The following is a 6596-nucleotide window of genomic DNA, read 5'->3' as shown; positions in this document are numbered from 1 at the left end:
GATAGTGCCTTTCAGGGTCTTTGTCATCACGTCAGTGTTATATCAAATCTCACATTCTAGTCACAGCGGTAAGTGGTACCTACCTCGAGCCCCAGCACTTGAGAGACAGTTGGGAAAATCTTAAGTTGAAGACTCACCTGGGCTACACCATGAAATCCTGTCTCAAAAAATAAAAAGTTTCAATTTATGCTTGCATTTTTCTGCCTTAGTGAAATGAAACAAACAAAAAAAAAAGGTCAAAGAAATTAATGGGCATTCCCCCCAGAATTAATGAAATAGCTAAGAGATCTCTGAGAAGACATTCCATGTAGCCATTCATGAGAACTGCTCTTAAAGGCTCACTTGTCTGTTGCATCAGTCTCCACTTACAAGAGAGGCAAAAGTGAGAACGATGAAAGAGAGCAGGTGCTGGTGAAGAAGCAGGAGCAACTCTCTCACATGCTCACTAACAGACAAGCTTACGCTTCTCACAAAAGTTCACCCACACCAGCCGCAGTGCTCAGTGCGTGGCAGGAGGCATGCTCCACTCTGTTCATGCTGCCTTCATCTCTTTCCTGGGAAAGAACCAAGTCTGCATTACGTAAAACAGCACACAGATAAATCCTGATTCCATCTTTGGCTAGTGATAGAAAACAGGACACTTTCAGAGAGCCATCAAAAGAAAAAAAAAAAAAAAAAAGGTCAAATAAATGGAAACCCGACCAAACTGGTATAATGCCATTCCATAACGAGAGCCACACTTACTAGCAATCAAGCGTGGTAATGATCTCACTCGTGTAAAATCTAAATGTATGCCCATCTCCGTATTGAACATAAATAAAGGCACAAAGAGGATTTGAAAACAATATACCCAATTATTCAGAAAAGAATAATTAGTTGAACTGTGAGCGCCTGATTGTCCCACAGGGAGTGGACTAGTGACTTCTCTGTTGCTATGATAAAATTCCATGACCAAAAGAAACTTAGGGAAGAAAGGATTTGTTTTGGTGTATAGTCGCAGGGGGTCTGAGTCCATTGGACTGAAGACACAGCATCAGGTACAGCAGGTGCAGTAGCTGGCTGATCACATTTTTATACACACAGGTGAAGTAAACAAAAAGAGCAGGAAATAGATCAAGTCTGTAAATGTCCCAGACATTTACATGCTCTCTTCCTCCAGCAGGGCTCCACCTCTGTGCTGGCTAGTTTTCTGTCAACTTGGCCAAAAGGGAACCATAAGTGAGAAAACGCCTCCCTAAGATTGGCCTGTAGACAAGTTGTGGAGTGTTGCTTTGTTGATGATGGACGTGGGAGGGCCATCCCACAGAGGGCAGTGCTACCCCTGGACAGGTGGTCCTGAGCTGTAGAAGGAAGTGGGCTGGTGGAGGCATGAGGAACAAGCTAGTGAGCAGTGTTTCTCTGTGGTCTCTACTTCAGCTCCTGCCTTGAGTTCCTGCCCTGATGTGTCCTCATGATGGACTGTGATATGGTAGAGTAAGCAAAATGAACTCTTCCCTTTCCAAGCTGCTTATGGTCATGGTGTTTATCAGAGCAATAGAAAGTCTAAGACAACCTCTTTAAGGTTCCATCATCTCCCCCAAAGAGCTCTACCAACTGGGGCCAAGTGTTTGAATACACGAGCCTACAGAAAACATTTTTCATTCCAAGCACCAGTTTCAGCCTTCACGCTCTTCTTGCAGAGTGTGACAGGGTCCTGCATCCTGGGTCAGGATAGATTCTGTAATTGTCTCAGACAGTACAGTATGGAGGAGAGGAGCTTCCCAGCTGCCAGTGCTGGGCTAGCGAAGGTGCTTTCTCTCCACACTCACCAGTCTCCTTTCCAGTCATCCACCATGCTTTAAGAGCACCCAGACCGCCTGGAAAGGCCACACGGACATAGTCCAGAGAGCAGCCTCTGTGGGTCTTTGCCATCCACTAGATTCAAGAGCCAGACAGTGTCTTCAGATGACCTTGCTGCCCAGCTGTGGAGTGGTTCAGATGGGGCCCTGGACATATTCTCCTTGCCCTGCATGAATTCTCCACCCTCAGAAAGTGGGCATATTTGTTGTGCTTTATAGTAGAGGCCAATATGTTGACCAGTGTTTGAATAGGTGTAGCCCCCATAGACTCATGTATGTGAATGCTTGGCCCAGAGGGAATCACATTATTAGGAGGTGTGGCTTTGTTTAAGGAAGTGTGTCAATGCGAAGGTGGGCTTTAAGGTCTCATATATATGCTCAAGCTACCCCCACTGTTGAGACAGTCTCCTTCTGCTGCCTTCAGATCAAATTGTAGAACTCTCAGCTTCTTCTCCAGCACCATGTCTGTCTGCACACTACCACGATGATAATGGACTGAACCTCTGAAACTGTAAGCCAGCTCCAATTAAATATTTTCCTTTATATGAGTTGCTGTGGAAGGACACTGTCGTCAGAACAAAAAGACTGACTACAGATTGGGAAAGGATCTTTACCAACCCTGTATCTGACAGAGCTAATATCCAGAATATATAAAGAACTCAAGAACTTAAACAGCAACAAATCAGTTAATCCAATTTAAAAAATGGGGTACGGAGCTAAACAGAGAATCCTTAATAGAAGAATATCGAATGGCAAGAAACACTTAGAGCAATGTTCAACATCCTTAGTCATCAGGGAAATGCAAATCAAAACGACCCTGAGATTTCACCTTACACCCATCAGAATAGCTAAGATCAAAAACTCAAGTGACAACACATGCTGGAGAGGATGTGGAGACAGGGGAATCCTATTCCACTGCTGGTGGGAATGTAACCTTGTACAACCACTGTGGAAATCAATCTGGTGCTTTGTCAGAAAATTAGAAATGCTACCTCAAGATCCAGCTATACCACTACTGGGCATATATCCAAAAGATGCTCAAGTGTACAAGAACATTTGCTCAGCCATGTTCATAGCAGCTTTATTTGTAATAGCTAGAATCGGGAAACAACCTATATGTCCCTCAATGGAGGAATGGATACAGAAATTGTGGTCCATCTACACAATGGAATATTACTCAGCAATAAAAAACAAGGAAATCATGAAATTTGCTGGCAAATGGTGGGAACTGGAAAAGGTCATTCTGAATGAGGAATCCCAGAAACAGAAAGACACACAGGGTAGACTCACTCATAAGTGGATATTAGATATATAATATAGGATAAACATACTAAAATCTCTATACCTAAAGAATCTAATCAAGAAGGAGGACTCTAGCTAAGATGCTCAATCCCCATTCAGAAAGGCAAAAAGGATGGACATCAGAATAGGGAGAAAACAGGGAACAGGACAGGAGCCTACCACAGAGGGCCTCTGAAAGGCTCTGCCCTGCAGGGTATCAGAGCAGATGCTGAGACTTATAGCCAAACTTTGGGTGGAATTCAGGGAATCTTATGAAAGAAGGAAGAGATAGAAAGACCTGGAGAGGACAGGATCTCCACAAGGAGAGCAACAGAACCAAAAAATCTGGGCACAGGGGTCTTTTCTGAGACTGATACTCCAGCCAAGGACCATGCATGGGGATAACCTAGAACCCCTGCTTAATTGTAGCCCACAGCAGCTCAGTATCCAACTGGGTTCCCTAGTAGGGGGAACAGGGACTATCTCTGACATGAACTGATTGATCTGCTCTTTGATCACCTCCCCCTGAGGGGGGAGCAGCCTTACCAGGTCACAGAGGAAGACAATGCAGCCACTCCTGATGAGACCTGAGAGACTAGGATCAGAAGGAAGGGGAGGAAGACCTCTCTCATCAATGGACTTGGGGAAGGACATGGGTGGAGAAGGGAGAGAGAGGGTGGGATTGGGAGGGAAGGAGAGATGGAGCTACAGGGGAGATACAAAGTGAATAAACTGTAATTAGTAAAAAAAATAAAAAAAAAAAACATGTTTATAAATACCCATAGTATTTGAGGAAGTAGGACCTTGGGCACTTTGCTAATGGTAAGCTGTTACAGCTGAGACCCTCATTTAATCTGTAACTTTCTTTCGTGAATGGGTAATTGTGAAAAATTACCTGCTGCGAGATAAAGGGAAAAGATGAGAATGATTGCTTTTCTTAGCTGGGGTGGTGGTAGAGGGTCATATGTCCTGGTGAAAAATCAAGACTACAGACTTGCCCTCTAAGCTCCACTGTGGTGACCCAAGTTCCTCTGCCACAGCCACTGTCACTCCGTGAAGTGCCAGAGCGAGGAATGGACTTGGGGAGAAAGTTAGGTTCATTAAAAAAAAAGAAAGAAAGAAAGAAAAAGAAAAAAGAGTTGCTGTGGTCATGGTATCGCCTCACAGCAGTACAATCCTAACAAGACACCCGGCTACAAAGATACAGTAGGTATTTGTTTTCCCTGTAGTGTTTGTATGTGTCTGGACGAGAAGGCTCACTGTCCAGCATCTGGCTCTGGGGCATCCCTAACCCCAGATCAGCCTGGGAGGACGCTTCTGCCACCCAGCACTGGGCCTTTTTGTTCAGACCCAGTGTCCTGTCAGCAACTTCAGCACCATTGACCCCATCTCATAGGAAACGACCAACTGGATGACGTGATTTATAGATATTTGGTTTTACCCTCAGCCTCCCAGTTTCTAGTCAAAAGAATGTTTTCCAGACTTTCTGGTCAGATCCCCTCCTCCTCCCAGAATCTCCATGTGGCCTTTGAAATCCTGTTCCTAGTCCCAGCAGGTAGGCTCTGTTCACATTCCCTGTGTATGAGAAGGTTGAGGCACAGGTAGGACGGCTGCAAAAGGGTTGTGAGCCCCTGCTGTGTAAGGCAAAGCTGCTTTGCCAGGTTGTCCAAGAGTGGCTGCTTCCTACAAATAGCATGCAATCGTCCTTCACCGTCACAGGGCCTCTGGATTGTTTCTGTCCGTGGGAAGGGCCTTCCACTTACTCAACACAGACACTGAGCAGAGATCGCCCGAAAGAGCTCTGCTCAGCCCTCTCCAGTCCCATCCCTACCCCCCACCTCGGCTCCACAGATTTCCAGCTGGTTCTTTGGTCTTGCCAGGAACCTCCTTGCTTCTCTGAGGCAGCCAGGAGGGGTGGTGTGCAAAACCCCAAAAGGCCCAGCACAGCATTTTCTTGGAGCTCTGGCCGTCTCTTGGCCAACGCTCAGCACACATTGCATGTGAGCCCTAAGCCTTGTCCAGAAAGTCTGCAGTATTTTCCAAGCCTCCTTTCTTCCAAACCCTGCTTCTCCCTGCCTCGGGTCTTCTCAGCAGAGGAAGAAACAGGAAACAAAGCAGCCTTAGCCGTGCAGGAAGCAGAGACACCACACTTGCCTTGCCTTGGCTGCTAATTCCAGGGAGGTTTATGCTATGAAATAGGCTTTGGGAGCGTCAGATCACCCATCCCACACAACCCCAGCCAGAAATAGCCTGTCCAAGCCTGGCATGGCCCGCCTATGTGCAGGCTGTAGTTTGGGAACTTCTGTGGCCACATTGTAAAGGTGTATCAGTGGTGAGGGACCCTTTCTTCCCACTGGAAGGAAAACACCTCCTCAGCAGCGATGACTTCTGGGCCCCCTCCTCAAGGGAAACAGACCCAACACCCAAGGAAGGGAGGGAAGGGGCAGCAGCCTCAGAAGCTGGGCCAGGTATGGACAGGGCAGAGCTGGGGAAGCAGTGTCATGCAGTGAAGGGACCAGAGCTGGCGGTGTCCTTGTGTCACGTGGACAAAGAAAGTGCCAGGGTGATCAGACAACTTGAGGGTCTGGCAGAGAAATATTGCTCTTGGAGCTGTTGTCTACTGCTGCTTGTTTTTTTTTTTTTTTTTTTTTTTTAGCAAGTTAGTAGACCCACATGGAAAAACCCAGTCACTCAGCAGTGCAGCAGCAAGTTGGGCCCCAGCAAAGGCAAGCGTAAGCAGAGGGGCACGAAGGTTAGTTCCTTTCCGTCAGCTCTTGTAACAGGCTGCTCCTTGAACACAGTTTGTCTTGAGCTTTTGCCCTCCACCTTTGGGTATCTGAACAAACAGCCTAGGCTTTCTCTGTCTAGGAGCAGGGAGGGGCTGAGCCCTCAGGCACAAGAAGTCCAGCCAAGAGCGTCAGATCACCCATCCCTGCCTGCCTCCCTCCTGCTCAGCTGGAGCTCAGCGGAGCTCTGTTGTCCTACGAGGCCGCTGTGTGTGTCTCCCTCTGACAGCTGGACTCCCGGCGCACCCCACAGCTGACCACACCCACTCTGTGTTCTTAGAGAGTCACACAGGAAGCTCTAGGATAGAACTGTGTCTTCCCTTTCATCCAGGCCTCTAGCTCCCAGCGACAATTGCTAAATTAACTGGAATGCTCTTGGGCTTGGACTTGACCGCCTTGATGGCTGACATGGTTAACTTCCATGTTCTTAGCGCCCCTGTGCGTTGTTCTGTGCCCTTGACTCACGTCCATGGCATATGGGTGGCTTTGCGGGAAAATGACCTGAAGTTATAGTTTGCCCCCACACTCCCAGCCGCCAGAATCATGAGCCAAACCCTCTGCTTAAATAGCACTTTCAAAGACCTGCATTAAGGCCAACCTAAAAAACCACCATTCTGCAGAGAGTTGATGCAGTAGCTTAATGTATGGGAGAGGGGTCCCACAATTCTGTTCCATCTCCAACATAAAACCC

This window comes from Meriones unguiculatus, chromosome 9 (genome assembly GCF_030254825.1).
Source record: "Meriones unguiculatus strain TT.TT164.6M chromosome 9, Bangor_MerUng_6.1, whole genome shotgun sequence".
Taxonomy (NCBI): Eukaryota; Metazoa; Chordata; class Mammalia; order Rodentia; family Muridae; genus Meriones; species Meriones unguiculatus.
This window is presented reverse-complemented; position numbering follows the sequence as displayed.